The 24,964-nt window shown below is 35.4% G+C and overlaps 1 pseudogene; it reads right to left on the bottom strand.

The window, feature by feature from the left end:
- Positions 1-13,144: 13,144 nt before the first annotated feature.
- Positions 13,145-13,754, bottom strand: LOC101968139 (proteasome subunit alpha type-1 pseudogene; annotated as a pseudogene).
- Positions 13,755-24,964: the final 11,210 nt, after the last annotated feature.

The following is a 24,964-nucleotide window of genomic DNA, read 5'->3' as shown; positions in this document are numbered from 1 at the left end:
TTTTAAGACTAGTGCTGAGGAGCTGCTGGGAAGTATACCTTTTCTCTAATCTACTATCTTCTAAATGTCATGAAATGGCATATCCACAAAGAATTCCTATCTAATAGAGTTTTGGCTAAAGATACTGGTAAGGTTGCATAGGAGGGGTGATGATGTTTCAGAGACATTTGAATTTGAGAACAAGTTCAATGGTCTCTTAACCCATGAAAGATATGGCAGAATAAGGTTTCAAATTAAATGAAAATTCACCAAAAATTTTGTTGGACTGCATTATATATCTGAAGTAGTTTTTTGCATTAACTCTAGTTGATTGGATGTGGAGGTTCATCAGCATTCCCTGGCTTAATTAGCATCCCTGGGTGAAACTGAATTTCTGCTACACATTGCTGTCTAGGCATGTCATCTTCACTAACTGTACTGGTGTCAGAAGATTTCCTGGGATTGGGTCTTTTATCTGTTCCCTGATATTATGGATATCAGGGAAAGTCACACATTTCCATTTGTCTAGCATGTAATACAGATATTAGCATTAAATGGTCCATTTCAACTGTCATGAACTGAGTTCACAGGTTTCCCTCATTTATTCATGGCTTTTTAGGAGCATAGTTCAGGTTTATCTATGAAGGTGCCCACACTTCAAGAATGGTTGTGATACCTAATACCATTTGTTTCCATACAGAGTAATTGGCCTAGGCTAGTATTACCTTCTAGAATAATCATAAAGAACAGAGCACACCCACACTTGCATCTGCTTTTGAAAAAATATGTTTTCCTCCAATGGTGATGATTGAGTTATTATCCAAGTTAGTAAAGAACCAGGCTGTGTCTGAATAGGTAGGATTTGGAGCTGAGATAGATAAGATTTTCAGTGACTATGAATGTATAGTTATATCTAGGTACCAAGAAAACCCTCTTTTCTACATAAGGATTTCAGAGAATAGTCAGGTAAGATCAGTGATTCTAAACCTTGAGCATGTTTTAGAATTACATGAAGGGTTTCTTAAACAGAATACTTAGCCCTTCTATCAGAATTTCTGAGTAAGCTTGAGATGGTATGTGAACATGTGAATTCCTAATAAATTTCTAGATAATGATTCTGTTCTGAGAAATATACTTTGAGAACTACTGGATTAGAGAAATTAGAAATTAGAAATAATCAGAAAGCCCATTAAGCCACCTGTAGTAACCAGAGCATCTTTGGAATAATTTGGAATTCTTGGTTTTGAAGGGATCCCCATACTAAAAGTGCGACCACTTTTTCTGAGATCATTGGCTTGTTTTATTTGTACAAAAACTCAGCTACACCAACACCAAGCTCTTTAACCCACATTTTCCATATTTGGCCAGGAGGTGACACAATGAACAAGAGTTCATAGGAGAACATATAACTAAACCTTTCCATCTAGAAAGTCACAGAATATCCCATATATAATTCATTGAAAGATGACAGAGAAAATTGACCAGCTGAACAGTGTCATTTAATACCAGAATGGATTAAAATGTTCATGTGCAGCCAACCCCACATCTTACCCTTTTTGTTTTTCCTAAAGTTGTAGAGTCTGTGAAAATCTTATTTTGTCAAGTTCAAAGTTCCACAGATCTGGTCCACAATAGGAATTAACAAGTGTCATTAGTTGTTTCAAACATGGTAACCCTAATAGAACACCAAGGTGTTTGTGGGAGATGGTGGAGAGCCTGAGGTACTGCCACTAACACTGAGCCTTTGAATTTGCAGAAGGCCTTGGTTTTGAGCAAGAGTGAATGTTTCTGCTTCCTTGGAACCTGGTGCTAAATCAAGTGAGTGCAACTGTTCACTGGATCTCACTACCAGAAGCAAGTCCCTTGCCTCTTTGTTGAAAGCCTAGATAGCTTTCAGTGAATGGTGGGGATGAAGTAAAGAATTAAAGAAGGTCTAAACAATGCTGGTGGCAGAATTCTATGGGAAAGAGGAGAATGGAGATACATGGGTTTTTGGTGACTTATTTAAGAAGTTAAGAACAAATAAGCCAAAGTCTCTGGCTAACAGGTTTTAGTAAAAAAGACTGAGGATAAAAAATAAAGGAAATGGGGGCTGGGGTTGTGGCTCAGAGGTAGAACGCTTGCCTACCATGTGTGAGGCACGAGGTTCGATCCTCAGCACCACATAAAAAATAAAATAAAAATATTGTGTCCACATATAACTAAAAAATAAGTATTTTTAAAAATAAAGGAAATGAATAAGAACTCCAATAGTCACTTGGTATTTTGGCAGGCTTTCCAACATGCATCTCAGTGGAAGGTGGTTATTCATGTGGCGGTACATCAAGTATGGGTTCAAGTTCCCTGAAGAAGGACATGATATGATCCATGAAGCTACATAATGCAGCATTCTTTACTTGAAGGTAGGAGAGAGCCTGCTTTAAATTCACTTAAACAGAAATTTCCTTTTCTCAAGAGATTTAATATAGACATTGGGAACAGGGCTGGAGTGTTTGACAGAGACAGAGAGGAGGTATCTGAGGGCAAGTTCACTAAGTCCAAGGGGTACAATACATGTCTAGCATGAAAGGTTAGGATTTGAAGTAAAAAGTCAAGAACAGAGCTCTAGAGTGCCCAGTAGATGTTGAAAAGTGAGAGAGGATAGCAATAAAGATATGTACCTGGGAAAGAATACAGTGGCATGATTCTGGATGAATACCAAAGACAAAAGCAATGAGCCAAGGCAAGACTTTATGCACTCTTAGTGCATTCTTATTTGGGAAGGAAGGATCACTGCAGAAAAACCAGAATGCAGCAAATATTCTCTGACACATAATAGAAATAAAGGCAGTCATAAAGTAAGGTTGCAGAAAACAGGATTTAATTGCTACATTAAGAAATAGAATAATTGTACACTTATTTAATAATTAATATATGCCTGGACTATATGAAGTGTTTTAACTAATTTAATCATCCTAATAATACAGAGTTTAGAATGATTATAATCTCTATATTAGACAAAATAACTCTAGGCACCATAAAAATAAACTTTAAAATGACTTGAGTATAATACATCATTATTTCTCACTTATGTGTCAATTCAAGGTAGGGTTCCTATTATTTTTTTTGGTCCTGTGTGTTCCTGAACATCATATTCAGCTTCTCTGATGCTTATTTAAAGAGTTCTCTGCTTTTACCTCTTTTTTATTGTTTATGTACAACAGCGGAATGCATTACAATTCTTATTACATATATGGAGCACAGCTTTTCTTATCTCTGGTTGTATACATAATATATTCTCACCAATTCATGTCTTCATACATGTACTTTGGATAATAATGATCATCACATTCAACCATCATTAATTACCCCATGCTGCCTCCCTTCCCCTCCCATCCCTCTGCCCTATCTAGAGTTTGTCTATTCCTCCCATGTGCCCTCTCCCTACCCCACCATGAATCAGCTTCCTTATATCAAAGAAAACATTTGGCATTTGGTTTTTTGGGATTGGCTAACTTCACTTAGCATTATCTTCTTTTACTCCATCCATTTACCTGCAAATGAAGGTAAAAGAAGATTTTATTCTCTTTTATTGTTGAGTAATATTCCATTGTGTATATATGCCACATTTTTTTTTATTCATTCATCTATTTAAGGGCATCTAGGTTGGCTCCACAGTTTAGCTATTGTGAATTAACATTGATGTGGCTGTGTCCCTATAGTATGCTGTTTTTAAGTCCTTTGGGTATAGACCGAGGAGTGGAATAGCTGGGTCAAATGGTGGTTCCATTCCCAGTTTTCCAAGAAATCTCCATACTGCTTTCCATATTGGCTGCAACAATTTGCAGTCCCACCAGCAGTGTATGAGTGTACCTTTTCCCCCACATCCTCGCCAACACTTGTTGTTTGTATGCTGCCATTCTGACTGGAGTGAGATAAAATCTTAGAGTGGTTTTGATTTGCATTTCTCTAATTGCTAGTGATGATAAACATTTTTTTCATGTGTTTGTTGATTGATTGTTCATCATCTTCTGAGAAATGTCTCTTCAGGTCAAGGTAGGGTTCTTTTTTCTTAATTTTTTTTTTTGTTATAGGTGAACACAGTATCTTTACTTCATTTTTAAGTGATGCAGAGGATCGAACCCAGGGCCTCATGTGTGCTAGGCAAGCACTCTACCATGAGCCACAACCCCAGCCCATAGGTAGGGTTTTGATCAGCAGACAGTCTTTCTCTACGTCTTTATACTTATTATCTGCATCTAGTCAATAGAAAGTAAAAGAAGGTACATCCCCTTCTTATAAGCCCTGGCCTAGAAATAATAAATGTGATTTTCAAAACATTCCTTTGGTGAGAATTAGTCACTTAGCTGCATTTTAAGTAAGGGGGAACTGGGCAAGTTTGTCCCTTCATGAGGATATCTCCATACTCTGGAAAATGGAGCCCAGAATTTTGTGTTTAGCTAGCTCTTTGTAGTCTGCCCCTCTAGCACTAAGTATCTGTGTTTGCCATTCTTTGCACACTTAGGACACACTCCTCCTTAAGAGAATCAAGCATAAGTAACAACTGTTTTCTGCAACCAGTTCAAAGGCTATGATCTCTTGCTGATACATTATCCTCTTCACCAAATCTGAAAGGTCTTTAATATGGCAACTACTATACTGAAACATAAAACATGCAATAGTTGAACAGAGGTATAATATACACAATTAGAGCTCTCATTTGAATAAAGAAAAAATGGGAAGCACACAGCAGTCGCAGAACCACAGCAGTATGAACTCTTAACTACAACCATTGTCAAGACCCTCTATCTTGGGCACTAGGGAAGTTTAATTAGATTCTGGTTCTGCTCTCAGGAGAGGCTCCCTTGTTCACATTGGCTCTCTTTTTCAGAGATGCTTTTGTGGCTCATATCTTCCCCAGCTCTATTAGAAATATATGCAATCTTTGGAAGCTGTCTAACTTCCATAGTCATTTTCCTGTTCATGCAATCTGGGATGTGTCTTTTTTAATTAAAAAAAAATCCATCACGGGTTTTGGGTTAGGGGTATGATTCTTTTACATATTACTCAGTTCTTTATACATTTTGCTTTGGTAATAAGCAATGCCCAAATCTCAGTGGCTTATCACAACACATCTTCATTTCTTGGTCACATTTAAATATCAGTAGTGGCTTGGCATCCCTTTGTTTATATGACTTCTTTTTAAAAAATATTTATTTTTCAGTTTTAGGTAGACACAATATCTTTATTTTATATTTATGTGCTGCTGAGGACCAAACCCAGTGCTTCATGCATGCTAGGCAAGCACTGTACCACTAAGCCACAACCCCAGCCCCCTTATGTGACTTCTTTATTCAATGATGAAGTCAGAATACAATCTCCCTTTGGCAATATAGGGCCCTCAGAAACTTAGTAGGTTTCAATCTATTTGCTTCCAATATGTCCCATATATAACCACACCAAAATCCTTTCCTATATACAGCTCTCAAGTCTACTTTGTTTCTTTGCTTCCTTCCCCATAGGCCTTTCTCTCTCAATTTAATGAGACCCTCTAAAACCACAGGCTTAGTTGAAAAAGAAACACCTCAATCCTATCTTTGCTGTAGGGCTAAATGACTTTATTTGATTGAGGAGCCTTATTGGATCTCTGTCACTCAAGGTCTATTTCAAACTTACTTCTTGTTGTTTAGGGGCCAGCTGCATTCTTTAATACTGGAAAGCCCCACATTTCTGTACTCTCTCCATTTCCTTTTACCTCTTTCTCTCCAATCAGATAATCTTTGCCTGAGTTCAACACTTTAGTAAGCAGTAACTTACTAAATGTGGCCACCAAACAATTGCACACACGCATTAAGACTCTAGCATTTTCCAATCCCCTCTGCACCCTCACATGAAGAGCTACAGAACCAGTGGGCACTTTGTCTTCCTTCCAAGTTATTGCAGATGATGGTTTGCCAAATGTTTTGCAATTATATATGTCCATTATTCCAGCAGTTTATGTTTTCTTTGTGCCTACTGCATGCTTCTAAGCTAGTACCATGTATTTGGGGGGGGGGGAGGTTTGTTGTTGTGGTTGTGGTGGTGGTAGCATCATGTTTCAATTTACAAATTTTGTTAGCTAGGATAGCACTAGGCACTACAACAAATAGATTTATTAAAAATAAATGTTAACTCAAACCTAATAGAAATTTTTTCTCACTTGAGTAACTGTTCCCATTTGTAAAAGGTGATACAGGGATTTAAATTCTTTCAATACTGTGATTCCTTTTAGACTATGACTCTGTCAATACTCTAGGGCAGAGGTTGGCACACTGTGGCTTGTGGACCAAATATGGCCTGCTGGCTGTTTTTGTGAACAAAATCTTATTAGAACCACAGCCATGTCCACTCATTTATGTTTTACCTTTACTTGCATTTGTCTTAAAGTCTTAGATATGAATAGTTGAAATAGAATTATTATCATCTGCAAAACTGAACTCTTTTGTCTAGCTTTTCATAGAAACATATTTGCTGATACCTACTCCGGCATCTTATCACCAGGAGAAGCGGGAAAATAGGATGAAGAAGGTACAGTGATTCTGAAAGCCTGGTCCAAAGGTGTCACACAAACTAAGACTTGCATTTCACTCTCATGTGACCTCACTTACATGCACAATGGTGCTAAGTGTAGTCAGTGACCAGGCACCATGATGCCACTTTTCAACTACAATGGCATGCTGTGTGAAAGGAGTAAGAATTTTGATGGGCAGCTGGTCATCTCGGACATAATGCCTATCTTGTGATTTTTTTTGAAAAGTAGGATTTTTAAAGTTAGTAACTTGACAAATTTGGAAGTAATATATCAAACCAGTCAACAATTTGTTCTCTAAAATCAGAGATACCTGGATTTTAAAACCAGTTCCTCAATAGATGTTATTAATATATTCTTGCCTCCACCCCACAGGAGAAGCTCTTACAAGACAGGTAAATATTCACTACTTTCATCTGTAGCTCAGAAGTTGCAAAACTCTGACCTAGAAGGTCTTTGAGATTCCTTCCAACTTAGAAATATTTTATTTGTTCATTTTTTTTTACTTGAGCTCTACTGTGGGTGTGTAGGTGAGTCACAGAGAAAAATGAAGCCATGTCCCAGCGGTTGGGGGAGTTTATAGTCTAAGGAGGAAAACAGGCATGGTATCAGTGCCTAACCTTAATACCTGGGTGTGGAAATAATGAACTGGTGATATCCACAGAGAGCTGAGGGCCATGCTAGTTCCTCCCTAATGCACAGCCCCCAGCCTGAACTATTAAACATCTAGACGTTCTGGGTTTTCCTGTTAAACTCCCCCATCATATGAGTCTTTCTTTTGGAATACATTCCTTATATATTCCTTTGGAATTTAGTCTAGATCTTTGACTCTTGATTTCTTCTTTGCCCTAGAAGATTCACTTTCTCCCTATGTTAATTTACCATGCTTACAGCATACATTCCTATGGAACTTTATTCTTAAATATATATTTTTAAATAAAGGTGATTGAAAATAGATGCTTTATTCCAGAAACTTTTTGAATGTTTCCTTTTTTTTTTTTAACTTAATGTCACTAATCTTCCTTTTGGGAAGCTCTAGACCAGAGTTTTGAAATCTGGTCTCTGGAGTTCTGGAGGTGCACAGATATGTTCTATAAAATCTCTAATTTGGGCAAGAGCTTTTTACATTTATGTGTTTATTTAACTGATGAACTTAAAAATTAATGTAAGCATATTCTGGCTTATCAAAATTACTACTTTCTAACAGATTAATGTTTTGTAATCCTAATGCCTGAACTTGTGTTTATATTTATGATTGTGTTGCCTCAAATGGCAGTGTGGAGTGCTGCCTGGCTTCAAAATGATAAGAAGAAAGAGAAAAATGGTGGGAGAATTAAGTCATCACAGGACTCTGAACTGGGCATGCAGAATTAAAAAAGAGGTAATCAACCTATCTGTATCCTCTGGTATTGTGCAGTTGGGCATATTGTTCAGATACTAAGTAAGAATAATATGCTATAAAATATTTACTATTTCAATTATTGGATTAAATACTCACATACAGATTTCTTAAAAAAGAATATTAAACATAAAGTAAATAATCTACAGAATTTGCCCTTCATGAAAATTATTCCAGGGCCATTATTTACTGGAAGAGATTTGATTTTATAGGAGGGTTGTTTATCCTCAACTAGGAAATAAAATCATAGTTAAGAAACCACATAATTTTTCTTACATTAATATTGTTAAAGTCAAACTTAAAGACTGATTTTATATATAAACCCTGATTTTAGGCTTCATCCTTACATATTAAATGCTATATCAGCAATATAGTTCCAATACAATAACAGCATGCATTGCATTAAATTAATGATGTTAATTTGAATTTTAATGGTTGTGCAGTTTTGTTAGAATTTAATTTGTAAATTGCTTTTGCTTTTTAGTTGGACAGGAGCTGTGAACACTCATTTATTTTACATTCAAATAAAATATGTGCATATTTATTTCATATTAGAAGAATGTAAGACAACATGTGGGGGTCACTGTGAGAACACCTTTCCATTTGAAATTAGAAAACACATTATTTAAGTTGTAGAAGCACTGCATGAAACAACTGAGTCTTGGGGAGTTCAAAAGTTCTAGCCTTTGAATGAGCAGAGATTTCTTTTTTTTTTTTTAAAGAGAGAGTGAGAGAGGAGGGAGAGAGAGAGAGAGAGAATTTTTAATATTTATTCTTTAGTTCTCGGCGGACACATTGTGGTGCTCTGAGGATCGAACCCGGCTCGCACGCATACCAGGCGAGCGCGCTACCACTTGAGCCACATCCCCAGCCCTGAGCAGAGATTTCAAGTGAAGGTTTTATGTAGCAAATGAGCAAAATATGGACAATGTTGTAAATTTGAATGCTACTACAAAATATTTGATTTAATGAAATTTCCATGAATTGATCTTCCTGGTATTTTTGAGGACTAACATTGTCCTATAAAATATAATAACACATAATAGGTGGATTTAGTGATTTAACTTGACAAAATTTTTATTGTAAATTTTATAGTTCCAAAGCTGTAAACCCCTGATTGCCCACCAATGTCTCCAATTTTCAGTGTTCAGTGATCTGGCACTCAGATTACTCACTCATTTAAAAGCACACAGGAGCTTGCAAATCAATAATCCTGACACTAGATTCCTCTTCTTTGCAATGGGACTGATTACTCCATTAATAGAAATAAAACAGACCAAAACAGGGAAACAACATATATAATTCACACATAATTCTCTTTCACATTTAATGCAAATGAATGGACCTTAATTTGCCCATATTTTGATTTAGAATCACAAAAATAGGGTTCTCCCTTTTGATGTATAAATCACATTCCATTCTGAGTTCTTTAAAGTGGAGCAGGAATTGAATGTACTTGCTATCAATCTGAATGCAGAATACTGCCTGATTTCTTTGCTTAGTTTTAACAGTTATATTACTTATTCTTATTTTTACAAGAGTTTTTAGTGACTTAGCTTCATTAGTAGTTTTTAAATCATTCACCTTTTTTCATAGAAATGCCTCCTTTTATCAATATTTTATTAGTGTATGGAATATTTGAAGTATTGCATTAAAGGAGTCTGGGAGCCAGCCCCACTCACTCTTGCTAAGCAAACATCTTGATGGGTATGAGGAGAATGAGGATTGCAGAGTAGACTCCCTAAGCAGTAAATGTCATCAGCAACAGTCAGATATTTTACAGAAGTATTGGAGAGCCTCATCAATTTTATTAACATGGATAAATGAACATCAGTCGGAAACAAAATAAACATCTGCACAATGTAATGAATATTTAAAAAAATTAAGATGACATGCTATGGAAGATTTTAGTAGGAAGCAACTCACTGCATGTATCCTAGATCCTGTACTATACAATAGCAGAAACCAAAAACTTCCTTTAGAAAGTTGTTTCCACGGGCTGGGGTTGTGGCTCAGAGGTAGAGCTCTCGCTCAGCATGTGTGAAGCACTGGGTTTTATCCTCAGCACCACATAAAGTAAAATAAAGACATTGTGCCTGCCTATAACTAAAAAATAAATATTAAAAAAGAAAGTGGTTTCCATATATTCACTAGTCAAAATAGTAATGGGTTATTGTAACTTAGGTTAATCTGGGTTTTTATTTTTTCCCATAAATTTGGGGGAAAATTCATATTTATAGTTGTTTTAAATGATCAGTAATTGCTATATAAATTGTTATTTTTAATGATTTGCTGTTTTGTGTTGTGAAGAATTAGAATCCCAGCAAACAGTGTTTTATCCTCACAGAAAGGGCAAATTCTGTGCTCTGTGCACAGCTCATTGCAATTGGTTCTTCCTGCTGGTGTATTTAGCTACCTTCCTCCGTTTGCTCATCCTTGTGCCAAACAAGTCTCATCTTCGTGTTTTCTCTTTCTGACTCCAGTCCTTGTTGGTCTTTCCCTTTACCAGCATTAGAGCACTGTGACATTTAATGATGCCCTGCCTTGAATCATACACAGCCCAATCTGTGTGTGTCTCATTCTTCTAAAACAGACTGCAAATCTCTTAGTAGAGCACTACACATCCCCCATGTCTTTCTTCTGTTCACATAATCCCTAGATCACTGATAATTTCCCATTAAATTGAACTAAAATGCCAACACACTGCTAGAATAACAGTATAGACTTTTTGAGCAATTATTAAAATTTTATTCTCTATTAAGTGCCCAGAAAGAGGTTTAAAATGCATAGCCCTTTGTCCTATTACATCCAAATAAATTGTTTCCTGTGTTGGTGCACAGAGGAGTTAGGAAAATTTTAGATAGATTTAATTAAAAAAAAAAAAAAGATGGTTCATTCATCTACTTCCCTAGGTTAAGTGCTGGGGAAAAAATTGCATACTATTTCTACAAATGTAAGGAAGGCCATGTCATGCTTACTCATTCGGTTAGAATAACGTCTGACACTGAAAAATGTTATCATAAAAATGGTTTGTTATCATTGTCATCATCACCACCACCACCATAAATATAACCAGAGCCCTAACACATGAGTTGATTATTCATTTTCAATCAACAGCAAGAATAGTTGAGCATGGAATTTGAGATTCACAACAAGGACAAAAAGTCTAAATAAAATTTTTGCCTTTAGAAATTCTCTTTACAAATTCTCCATCTGTTTCACTTGTTTGATGAAATGAAAAGGATTTCCCTCTAAATTTTTCCTTTGCTTCCTCTTCTTTCTTTCAGAAGCAATTTTCTCCTAGTAGGAACAGTGTAATGCAGACTAATACATCTTCAACATAAACTCCAGGAGCTAACAGGACTTTCTGATAGAAAAGTTCATTCCTTCTCTACTCTCTGTTGCTCTGTAAAGTGTTCCTATTTATTGAACCATTTCTAAGACAGCTATATTGTTAATATTTGGCCCCAAATCATCAGTCATACTAATACAAGAGGAGGAAAAGCACACATTTTTCTTTCTCATTATCTTATTCCAGGTATTGGAAACCAGTATAAGAATTTTATTTCCTGTGTCAGACCAAAGCAATGAGCTTTATTCCTCTGGATGGCAGTGCCTCTTGGGAAAACATTATAGTTAGCCCTTGGAGCAAGTGAGGCATTGATTCTGTGGGAAGGAGGTAACTTATTTTTTTTAATATTTATTTTTTGGTTGTAGTTGAACACAATACCTTTATTTAATTTATTTATTTATATTTGGTACTGAGGATCGAATCCAGGGCTTTGCATGTGCCAGATGAGTGCTCTATCACTGAGCCACAACCCCAGCCCCAGGTAACTTATTTTTAAGGAAGAAACTGATATAGTAGTATAAACAGAGGTGAATTTCCCACTGTCAAGTTGCTCTCACACTACTACTGTTAAGAATCCTTCAAAGAAGATGACTCACTGAAAACTTAGGCTCCTGAAAAGTGAGGATGTGCAGATGAGCACAGAGCATAGTCCATAGGGGATTGCAGTGAAGGGGCCTCTCCTGAATACAAGCAAGATAGCTAACAAGGCTCCTCTACACATAGAGAAGGAAGGCCCATTAAAAGACATAGTAATGGTTTTAGGCATGAGTTTTTTCCATTCAACATTCTGTTGCTGACCCCAAAGATGTTCCAGCACCTATGAATGGTGACTTCTCTCTTCCATCTGGCTGTCCAGTTTTGAGTCTTTGTAATTCTACCTTCTCCAAGGTTCTTCAAGTTCATCCTCTCCTGTATTTGTCAAGATTCTTCAGAGAAAGAGAACCAAAAGGATGTGTTTCTCTGTGTATGTATATAACCTATGATAGATTGTAAGGAATTGACGAGTGATTTTGGAGCCTGGTAAGTCTCAGATTTCAAGCTCTGCTGGGGGAACTAGCAAGATGGAGTCTCAGGAGAGCGGATGATTTAATTCTTGTCCAAGTCTGAAGCCTTGAGAACCAAAAGAGCCAATGGTATATTATTACCTGTCCTAAGACCAGCAGTTTGAGACCTAGAAAGAAATGTTGGTTCCTTTTTTTTTTTTTTTTGTCCAAAGGCACAGAAAAAAGCCACTGTCCCAGTTCAAAGGTATTCCCCATTGCAAAAGTTCAAACCTTAAAAAAGGCAGCTTTCTATGGCCGAACTACCCCTGAAGGAGCTTTGCCAAGGGAATTCCCATCTGCGGGAGTAACAAGTCTGTCCTTGGAGGGAGTTGCTGGGACCTCCCACCTCCAAGCAAGTTATTGCTTAGATACCATTTCCTGTTCTCCATAAGGACTTCTTCAATTCTCAGATGTCTTTTTTTTTTTGCTGTTGTTTAAAATGGAAAAATATTATAAAAATTAATTGTAATTTTAATTAAGTCAATTATTCATTATTTAGAGGTGAAATTATTTTATTTCACAGATGTTTTGAAGACCACAAGGGCACTATTTCCTTCATATAAAAATTGATAGCTTGCTATAGATACCTATTAGTACAGATACCTATACTGACTCAAAAATGATTATATAGAATTCTGAAAGAAAAATACTCCTCATTATATGATTTCAGTGAAGTTGCTTGGAAATATCTCACACGTGGACTGTTTTCTAAAACATACTATTTCCCCACTCTGCATCGTTTCATTAAAATGTAGATTACTGTCATCAGTGTATGTCCTGCATTCTTGCATATTTGATAATATACATGCAGACTGGTTTATTATTTAATGTTCCATTGGTTCATTTATCTGCCAGATCATTAGCAGGCTAAGCCTTTCTCTGTGATCTTTCTTCAAGACTTTCCAGGAATGGAAACACATCATTACCATCATCCTTTATAGTTAGGTTCTGATCTGCAGGAAGTATCTCTCTTAAAGCAAGCAGATCAGGTTTGACCACTTTGTTTAAAATACACTCCATCACCTCAGACATATGTTTCTTCAAATTAAGTGCTTGCTGATTGGGAATGAGCTCCAATGGACACAACTCTACAGTCACAACAGTTGGCAGATGGAGAGGTCTGAAAAATGTGAGGACCCATATCATCATAACCAACAATAAGCAGGCCAACACCATTTGATCTCCAGCCATATTGTGTGTTGGTATGTGGGTCTTGCTTCCAGTTAAAGATATAAGATAATACATAGGAAGTGGTCTGTCAAATGCAAGTCTGGAATCTGAGCATTCCTGGCTCATAAATTTATGAGTAAGGAGTAAGTTCAGGAGTAAGTTCCATAGTTGAGATATGAATATGGTTGTCAACATGGAGAACTTTTTCTTGTGAACTGAAAGCTCTGACTTCACCCTCTTAAATGTGATCACCACTGTGTGCATTTACCATTTCAGAGGTGCAAGGTCTTTCAAAGGTCTCTTTTTGAAAGGTAAAAAATTAAAACTAAACATTTGTCATTTATTTTACTTTATACTTATATGCCATAACCAAATTCTTTTCAAGGCAGTATGAATATTTCTTTTATTTTTTATTTTATTATAAATTGAAAATTTATAATTTTGTATAACTATGGGGTGCAAAGTGATGCTGTGATATGTAAATGTATTGAGGAATAATTAAATCAAGTTAATTACTATACCTTTCACCTCAAATACTTACCAGTTTTTGTGGTGAGAACATTTTGAAAGTTACAATACATTATTACTAATTATATTTACCATGCTATGCAATCAATTTCAAAAAGAAAGTCTTATTTCTCCTGTCAAACTGAGATATTGTGGTATCCTTTGACCATCATCTCCCCAATCCCTGCACCTTGAAAGTCTCTTAATGTCCTAGAGGGATTATATAAGGATGTGTTTATAAAGGCGAAAATTCACCAAAGCTCAGTAGTCCAAAATAGTATGGAAAAATCTTTCTGTTTTAGAGTAAAAAGTGATAAGACTTAATTTAAGTCCTAATTTCTTGTATCTTGTTTACTATCTAACTTGCTATTCCCAAAGCACTGATTTGACTTAATTTCCATGATAATTAGTGAAAGAATTCAGATATTTGTGTTTACCTTACAGTCAATGACAGAGCTGAGAGTCAGGGTAAAATTTTCCCAACCTAAGATAAAAATCTAATCTCCCAAATAAGAACCTCAAATCCCCAGTTTGAAAGAGTCGTCTAACCTCAGTGCCAACACTGGCTGATTCGTGAGCAGACTTGATATGGGTTTCATTTTCAGACATCTTGCTTGGTAGAAAAATAGAGAGGGGGTGGGGAGAGAGAGAGTGTATTTATGAGCAAGAGAGAGATCATCCAGTTGAATTACATTTTAATATTTTCTATCCATACTGAATACATTGAGTCTAAAAGCAGAGCATAAAAACCCAACTCAGCTGAAATATGAACTACCATTTGTTATTATCAATGCTGTGTGTCATCATTACCAGCCTCATATTTCAAGAGGACAGCTGGTACTTCCAAGGTCAATGACAGTTTTATATAAAAGCCCCAAATGAAAGGACTACAGAGATCAAAGATTTGGGACAATCATAAAGAGAAAGATTGCCATATGCTAGCTCATCCATTCCAAAAATTGAGTTTTTATTTTTGGTACCTATGATGAAAGAATGGGCAGAGATTAAAAAGGAGGATTTAATGAAAGTTATCAAATGACACCACACTCCAAAGTTACTTAAATATTCTATAGGAAAAGTCAGTAAAGAGAGCTGCACTCACACATTTGTTACTACCAAATGTCCACTCCCTGTTGCTACATTCATTTTGAGAAGGCTTGATGCTAATTTGAACCAATTCAATTATACAACAGGATAATAATGGTCTCACAGACAAATGTAAACAAATCAAAATCAGCTCTGTGGTACCAAGGAATAGACATGGACATGCTGTGTTAGATTTTCAATCACCTTAGTGTATTTACATTAATGGGAGAGGAGGGATACTAAGTTTTCAAAGCTTTTGGATTTTCAGAGCAAACGGAAGTCAGAGTTATGATGAGGAAGCCTCATGTTTCCTTGATACAGAGTAAAAGTGGGGTTACTATGAGAAATTATCCAAATCCAGATCAGTTAGCCACACAATGCCAGCCTCTGCTTTAGTGACCTTGAGTCCACCCAGAAATAAGGTAGAATGATAAAGGCACTTGGGAGCAATGGGAAGAAATGCAAGATGTTCCCAATTATTTCAGCTTACCATGCTGCCAAATTCACACATTTACCTTCATTTTAGAGTCATGAGTTGAAACTGTTTGGAGAATACTATGGAAGAAAGGAGTGACTAAGCTAGAAAAATGGAGAACACTTCCAAGAACCAGTAAAAATATATATTAAGCAAAGTTTAACTTCCAGCCAGACTTTCTCTACATATTATTACCTGAATAATTGTCTTGTCCTTCCTGGGCTTCATCAGTTTTTTTTTTTTTTTTTTTAACAAAAAACCTCTCCCTGCCTTTATTGTCAAATCATATGTTCTGATTTGCTCAGAAATTGGAGGGACTCATATACATGAAAGTCTGCTTTATTTATGAAAGCAATATTTTATTTAATATTAAATAAAGGAGTTGAAAATGGAGAAATTACTCCTGATCTCTTGTCAAGAGATTCAACAGTTTCGACCCTGGCTGGGCTTGCTCTGGGTTCTGGCTACTTCCTTACTCAGATTAGGGTATCTTTGTCCCAAGTCATACCCTCATTTCAGACTGTGGGCTCACTGCAGAAAGTAAGTGTGGAGTTCTCCTGTTATGATGCATAGCAAGCTGCAGAAAACCCCTCTACTGTTGCCTGAATGCTTGTGACTACCCAAAATTTATATACTGAAATCCTGACTCCCAAGGTGACTATATTAGGAGGTGGGCCCTTGGGAAGTGCTTAGGTCTGTAAGGCTGGAGTATCCACCTTATGAAAGGGATTAGTGCTCTTAAAAAAGTACACCCGCCCAAAGATCAGCACCTTTCCTCCCTGTAAAGACACAGAGAAAAAACAGCAGTTCATACAACAAATCATGGACGCCTTGATCTTGGACTTCAGTCTGCAGAGCTATGAGAAATAGATTTCTGTTGTTTACAAGCCAGCTGTCTAAGATTAGGTGGAACAAACTAACACATCCTCCCACCACCACCCCTGGTCCTCCCTCCCTGTTCCTTTTCAGACCCTCATTTCAGATTATCTCACAGTAACCCTGGACACCCTGCCTCAGCATCTATAATCCCAGCAACTACACCACTCATTTTCAGCAAAGAGACAAATATTTATTTTCTGAGTATCTGGGAAATGTAAGATAAGTTGCATGAGCATTTGCTTCCTATAGTCCCCCTATTCATCACCCTCTGTGCCTGATGACTACACCAGAAATCAGTCCTTACTTGTCTCTTTCCCTTTATTCTCAGGAAGAAGGTCTAAAATGAGGAAGTTAAAATTGAATGTAAATTCAGTACAGTGTTACCTCTCTAACACATATTTGCATTTTAAAAGTAAAAGTTTTGTTTCTTTTTGAGAAGTTTTAATATATAAGTACAAGCAGGAGAATAAAATTTTGTGTATGTGTGTATATGTGTTTGTGTGTGCATGTGTGGGTGCTCACCTGCACCAGGGAGTGTGGGAAGGGGGATGAGGTGCAGTTGAAATTATTTATGTAAATTTTAGGGAAGGCCCAACATTCCCCAGACTCTGAACATTCACCTGTGAATGAATGACCCCATCAGGCATGTTTACTGATGACAGGATGTGCCTTTGCTGTTTTTCTCCCAGACACTGATCATTGTAAATCATGCCACATATATTTTACCCCTACAAATCTACTTTATCATTTCTGACCTACTAAAATATATTTTTCACTGCCTTTCCTAATACCCAGAAAATAATAGATGCTTGACTTAAATTTTTGAGCAAATTCTTTAAAAAAATGCAACCCTTTTCTCAATATCTTTATTAATATATGTATTGTGATTTTATTTTCCTACCCCAAACTTCTCTTTTCACTGTTTTGATAGTGTTTTGGTGAAGTGCTTACCTTTAATGTAATTTCATTTAAACTATTTTCCTTTGTGGTTGTTGCTATTTGTATATGGTTTTAAAAATATATTTTCCTCTTCCAAAAGCTCAGATACGTTGTTTCCTTATTTTTAAATTTTAATTTATTTTTATTTTTAACTTTTTCCTCAATTTTTAACTGGTGCATTATACTTTTATATAATAGTGGGATTTATTATGCCATTTTTGTACATGCACATAATGTAACTTAAACAAAGTTATTCCCCAGTACCTTCTCTTTCTCTCCCCTCTTTCTTTCCTGATCCAGTTGCTCTATTCTACTGATCTCCCTACTATTATTGTTATTGTTATTTTAATTAATTCATCATAATCATATATATATGTGTGTGTATGTGCGTGTGTGTGTGTGTGTGTGTGATTCATTGTATATTTCTACACAGACATAGCATATTGTGGTAGATTTCATTCACCTATATTTCCCTGTGCCCTTTCCTCCCTCCCTCCCTCTTAATCTCTTTTCTCCACATTAGTCTTTCTACCTTTTTAAAAAAATATTCCTTCCCTACCTCCACCCTCTAGCTTCCACATAGGAGAGAATTCCTTGACTTTCTGAATCTGGCTATTTTCACTTACCATGCTGTTTCCCAGTTTTATCCATTTACCCACAAATGACATAATTGCATTCTTTGTGATTGATTAAAGCACGATGTGTGTGTGTGTGTGTGTGTGTGTGTGTGTGTGTGTGTATGACATACATATAGATGGGCACTTAGGCTGACTCTATAACTTAACTATTATGATTTGCACTTCTATACACATTGGTATTTATATATCCTACAGCACGCTGATTTTAGTTCTTTTGGTTAATTACAAGCAGTGGGATAGCTGGGTCATATTGTGATTCCATTCCTAGTTTTTTGAGGAATCTCCATCCCACCCACCAAAGTAGTTTTATTAATTTGCATTCCCAAAAAAAATGTGTAAGTATACCTTTTTTTCTCCACATCCTAGCCATCAATTATTGTTTGTTTTGTATTCTTGATAATTGCCATTCTAACTGGAGTGAGATGAAGTCTAAGTGGAGTTTTGATTTGCATATTCATGATTGCTAAGGATGTTGAACACTTTTTTTTCATGTATTTGTTGGCCATCTGTATTTCTTCTTTTGATAAATGTCTATTTATATCTTTGGCCCATTTATTGATTAGGTTATTGGGTTTTTTGATGTTAAGTTTTCTATGTATTCTGGATATTATAATCTCCTGTCAGAAAAGTAGTTGGCAAAGATCTTCTTTCATTCTGTGAGCTCTCTCTTCATGCTCTTTTTTCCTTTGCTGATCAGCTGCTTTTTAATTTGATGCCGTCCCACTTATTGATTCTTGGTTTTATTTCTTGAGCTTTAGGAGTCTTATCAAAGAAATCAGTGCCTGTGCCAATATGTTGGAGTGTTATCCCTATGTTTTCTTCTAGAAGTTTCATTGTTTCTGGTCTAATTCCTAGGCCTTTGACCCACTTTGAGTTGATTTTTGTGCAGAATGAGAGACAGAGTTCTAATTTTGTTCTTCTACATATTGACATCCAGTTTTCTGAGCATCACTTTTGTTAAAAAGGCTATCTTGCTGAGTGTGGTGGGGCACACTTGTAATCCCAGAGGTTGGGAGACTGAGGCAGGAAGATTGCAAGTACAAAGCCAGCCTCAGCAACTTAGTAATGTACTATGTAATATAGTGGGACCCTGTCTCAAAATTAAAAGGTCTGAGGATGTTGCGCAGTGGTTAAGCAACCCGGGGTTCAATCACTGGTACAGGGGAAAAAAAAGAAAAGAAAGAAAGAAAAGACTATCTTCTTTCAATGTATGTTTTTGGAAACTTTATCAAGGATCAGATGATTATATCATTGTGGCTTTATTTATGCATCTTCTATTCTATTCACTGGTCTTCATGTCTATTTTGATGCCAATACCAAACTGGTTTTAATACTATAACTATACTATAACTCTCTAGTATAATTCAAGATCATGAATTGTGATGCCTCCAACATTGCTGTTATTGCTCAGGATTGCTTTAGCTACTGTGGTTATTTTATTCCTCTGTATGAATTTTAGGACTGTCTTTTCTAATTTGTAAAGAATGTCATTGATAATTTGATGGGGAGTGCATTGAATCTGTAGACTGCTTTTGGTAACATGGCCATTTTGGCAACATTAATTCTGCCTATCCATGGTCATGGGAGCTTCTAAGCTTCTAAGATCTTCAATTTCCAGCTTCTAAGATCTTCAATTTCTTTCTTCAGTGTTCTAAATCTTCTTTGTATAGGTCTTTCTGCTCCTTAATTAGTTTTATTCCCAAGTGGGTTTTTTTCTTTTTATGGCTATTATAATGGAATAATTTTCTTGAGTTTTGAGTTGGCCCTCAGCAGATTCGCTATTGGAGTATAGGACAACAAATTTTTTTTGTGTGTGTTGATCTTGTATCCTTCAATTTTGCTGAATTCATTAGATCTGGATGTCTTCCAATGAAATTTTTGGGTCTTCTACGTATAAAATCATGTCATCAACAAACAGATAATTTGATTTTTTTTCCTATTTGTATCCATTTAATTACCTTCTCTTGCCTGATAGCTCTGGCCAAAGTTTTAAGAACTATATTGAATAGGAATGGTGAGGGTCTTATCAAATAATTTTTTTTTTAATATTCCTTCCCTACCTCTACCCCTCTAGCTTCCACGTATGATAGAATTCCTTGACTTTCTGAATCTGGCTAATTTTACTTTCTGTCTTCAATTATGTTGCTTGATATTGGGCTTTGTTTAATTTGGGTAGGTCATTTATGTCTAGAGATTTGTCAATATCTTCTAGATTTTCTGATTTTTCTGGAATTTGAGATTTTACAGTATTCCTTAATGATCCTCTAGATTTCAGAAATGTCTTATTTCATTTCTAATATTGTTGATTTGGGTCTATTTTCTCGTTCTTTTCATCCTTATATTGTACCTGATTTTAGGGGAAAAAAAGTTCTTTTAGCTTTATTCCATTCAGTTTGATGTTGGCTTTGGGTTTATCATATATAAGCTTTATGATGTTGAGGTAAATTCCTTCTACCCTTAATTTTTTTCAAAAATTTTAACATGATTGAATGCTGGATTTGTCAAAGGCTTTTTCTGTGTCTATTAAAATGATCATGTGATTTTTCATTCTTGATTCTGTTTATGTGATGAACTATATGTATTGATTTATGTATGTTGAACCAACTCTGCCCTCTGGGATAAATCTAACTTTGTTACGGTACATGGCCTTCCTAATGTGTTTTTGAATGCATATTGCTAAATTGCCTTCAGGATTGTTGTACTATATTCATCACGGATATTGATCTGTAGTTTCCTTTCCTCCATGAGTCTTCATCTGGTTTTGATGTCAAGGTGATATGGGCTTCATAAAATGAATTTGGGAGTATTCCTTCCCTTTCAATTTTATGTAATAATTTTAGGAGGATTGACACATTCTTTTTTAAAGTTCTGGTAGAACTCAGCTAAAAATCTGTTGGTTTTCTTTGTTGGAAGGTGTTTTGTTACTGCTTCAACTCTGTTGCTTGATATTGGTCTTGGTTCAATTTTGGTAGGTCATTTAAGTCTAAAAATTTGTCAATATCTTCTAGATTTTCTGATTTTTTCTGGAATTTAAGATTTTACAATATTCCCTAGTGATTCTCTGGATTTCAGAAATGTCTGTGATATCATCTTATTTCATGTCTAATGTTGTTTATTTGGGTCTTTTCTCTTTCTTTTCATTAGTTTGGCTAAGGCTTAATCAATCTTGTTTAACTTTTCAAATAACCAACAATGCATTTGTATTTTTTTTCAATTCCCTATTTAATTTCATCTCTGGTTATAATTATTTTCTGTCTTTTACTGGTTTTATAATTATTTGTTTCTGCTTTTGTAGGTCCTTGAGATATTGCATTAGATTGTTCATTTGGGATTTTTCTGGATTTTTTTTTAAAATAGGCATTTAACACTATAATTTTTTTTTCTTAGAACTGCCTTCATTGTGTCCTGGAGACTTTGGTATGTTGTATCGCTATTCTAATTAGATATTAGGAATGTCTTTATTATTATTATTATTATTATCATTATTATTTATTATTCATTCCTCATTCAAATGAGTTTTGTTCAATTGCCTTATGTTTATGTGGTTTCTATAATACTTCTTGCTCTTAATTTCTAACTTCATTCCATTATGATCTAATAAGATGCAAGAGATTATATTGCATTTTTTTTGTATTTGCTAAAACTTGTTTTGTGACCTAAAATATGGCCTATTTTTGAAAAGGTTCCATAAGGTGCTGAGAAGAAAATGAATTCAGCTGTTTTGGGATAAAATATTCTATAGATGTCTGTTAGGTTCATTTGATTTATAGTATTATTTAGGTCAAAAGCATCTTTATTAACTTTATATCTGGATAATCTGTCTATTGGTGAAAGGGTATAGTGAAATTACCCAGCGTTTTTGCATTGGGGTCTATCTGGGGCTTAATAGCAAGCAGTATTTGTTTTATACAATTAGGTTCCCTAGCATTTGGGTTATAAATAATCACTGTTGCTATACCTTTTTATTTGCTTTTTCTTTTTTGCCAGTATGCAGTGAACTTCCTTGTTTCGTCTGATTAGTTTTTGCTTGTAATCTGCCTCTTTTGACATTAGAATAATTACTTTTTCTTGTTTCTAGACTTCATTTAAACAAAATATCCTGTTCTGTCCTTTAATTTAATTCTGTGGATGTCTTTGATTGTAAGATGAGTCTCTTGCAAACAGCATATACTTGAGTCTTTGCTTTATAATCCACTCTCCCAGAATATGTATTTTAATTGGAGAGTTGAGACCATTTACTTTCAGAATTATTATAAAGAGATGTTTTTTATTTTCTACCATTTGATTTGTTCCATATATTTAATTCAATCACTTTTCATTTGCTTAAGTATGCTTCCAGTGAGCTTCATCCATTTGAGGGCTCTGGGGTTTGTTTTTGAGTTCTTCTGTGTGTAGTATTTTCTGTGGTGTTGGCTTAGCTATCATGAATTCTTTTAGTTTATCCTTACATAGGAAAGGTTTTATTTCTCCTTTGATTCTGAATGACAACTTTGCTGAATATAACAATCTTGGTAGGCAATTGTTTTCTATCAGAGTTTGGATTATCTCTTTCTAAACCTGTTTGGATTTTAGAGTCTGAGCTCAAAAGTCCAAAGTGGTTCTCATTGTTTTAACTTTTAATGTGACCTGATGTTTTTCTCTTGTATCTTTTAATATTTTATCCTTATTCTCTATGTTAGATATTCTGATTATAATATCTTAGAGATTTTTTTTAATCTTTTTTATTTGGGATTTTATATGTATTTTGTTCGTGAATGTCCACCTCACTCCTGAAATTTGGAAATTTTTCTCATATTATTTTACTGAAAATATTCTTAATGTTACTAGCCTGTATTTTCATGTACTCTTCTGTCTCAATGACTCTTAAGTTTTGTCTCTTAATGTTGTCACACAGTTCTTATATATTCTTATCATTTTTAATTTTTTTCTCCTTACTGTATAATGTTCAAATTCATTTGTTCTCATAATTCATTGCTTAAATATTTTAGTTCATTGATCATTACAATAAATAATCTTTTAAAATATTCTTTCTCTGGAATTTCATCCCCTTCCATACATGTGAGTTTCTTTGTTGAGGAATTATAAACTGGGGCTTTTTTGCCAGTTTCCTCATATTGTCGGAGGCCTTGGGTTTATGCATTCCTCGAAATAGATTCCTCTTTTTTTTATCATGAGGGTGGCCTTTGGTGTGTAATTATCTCTTTTGTAGTAAGTCCCGTGTGGTTACTATATCTTAGTTTCAAAACCTAGGCTCAGTATAATCCATGTGTTAATTTTAACCACTAATGAGTTTTAAGTTTTCTTCTGCAGAACTGCTGATTTAATTCACTCTTGGAAAGCTGGTGACCAGTGTGGTCCAAACTATCATCTTGTATCTTCCTGCTCTTTTGGCTGTAAAAGCAGATGCCCAAGAGTGAGACCTGAAGTTCCCTGTAGCCATTTCTATCTGGAAGCTGGTCATTGGTTTGTGGAGAGGGGTTGTCTCCCCTATCATATGTGTTAAATTATTGTTGAAGCTTGAATGGGGTTAGTTTGTGTGTGAAGCAGGTTGTGCTTTCACTTGGCTGAGTTGTAGATATAACTCAGCTAAAGAATCTTTACCATGTGATTTTGCAGTGTTCCATTTATTCCCCAGCTCCTCTCAGAAAAATAGAAAACAAACAACAGCAGCAATAGCAGTTAACAACATAGAGCACTAGAATAAATATCTGGTGCTTGCTATGACATCAACAACACTAATTACCACAAAAAGAAACGGTGGGGTCAGCAATTAATAATAGCAACTTTGGTTATCATCCATGAACTATCATACCTATCATTAAAGGAAATACCAGGTGTCAACTTGCCATACATAGTATTAATGACCACAACATGAGTTTTGAGGGCAGGAATTATATAAACTAAATAGTTCTAAAACAAGTGTAAAATTATAGTTTATTAAGAGAAAAGAAAATGTGGTCAGAAAGCAAAATAAAGTATAAAATATTGAAAAAGTGAAAGGGAAAGCAGAGGAGGGGTAGCAAGTGGCAGCTATAAAGAAGGAGAAATAAAAATAACTAAAGGAAATAAATTAGAAAGAGAAAAAAGAGGAGCTTTTATTACAGGAGCTTGAAGAAAGGAGAGAAAGATGTACTTATTTATTATTTTCAATTTTTTAAAATTTATGAGAGTGGAATGCATTACAATTTTTATTACATATATAGAGCAAAATTTTTCATATCTCTAGTTCTATACAAAGTATAATCATACTAATTTGTGTCTTCTTACATGTGCTTTGGATAATAATGATCATCATATTCCACCATCATTTCAAACTCCATGCCCTCTCCTCCCCCCCCCACCCCTCTGGCCTATCTAGAGTTCCTCTATTCCTCCAATGCTCCCTCTTCCTACCCCAATATGAATCAGCCTCCTTATATCAGAGAAAACATTTGGCATTTGGTTTTTGGAGATTGCCTAACTTCACTTAGCATTATCTTCTCTAACTCCATCCATTTACCAGCAAATGCCATAATTTTATTCTCTTTTATTGCTGAGTAATATTTCACTGTGTGTATATGCCACATTTTTTTATTCATTCATCTATTGAAGGGCATCTAGGTTGGTTTCACAGTTTAGCTATTGTGAATTGTGCTGCTATAAACATTGATGTGGCTGTGTCCCTGTAGTATGCTATTTTAAAGTCCTTTGGGTATAGACCAAGGAGAGGAATAGTGGGGTCCAATGGTGGTTCCATTCCCAATATTCCAAGAAATCTCCGTACTGCTTTCCATATTGGCTGCACCAATTTGCAGTCCCACCAGTAATGTATGAGTGTATCTTTCCCCCTACATTCTCGCCAACACTTGTTTTTTGTATTCATAATGGCTGCCGTTGTGACTGGAATAAGATGATATCTTAGAGTGGTTTTGATTTTTATTTCTCTAATTGCTACAGAAGTTGAAATTTTT

This window comes from Ictidomys tridecemlineatus, chromosome 6 (assembly GCF_052094955.1).
Source record: "Ictidomys tridecemlineatus isolate mIctTri1 chromosome 6, mIctTri1.hap1, whole genome shotgun sequence".
Lineage (NCBI taxonomy): Eukaryota > Metazoa > Chordata > Mammalia > Rodentia > Sciuridae > Ictidomys > Ictidomys tridecemlineatus.
Note: the sequence above shows the minus strand (reverse complement) of the source record. Positions and strands in the feature narration are given on the sequence as shown.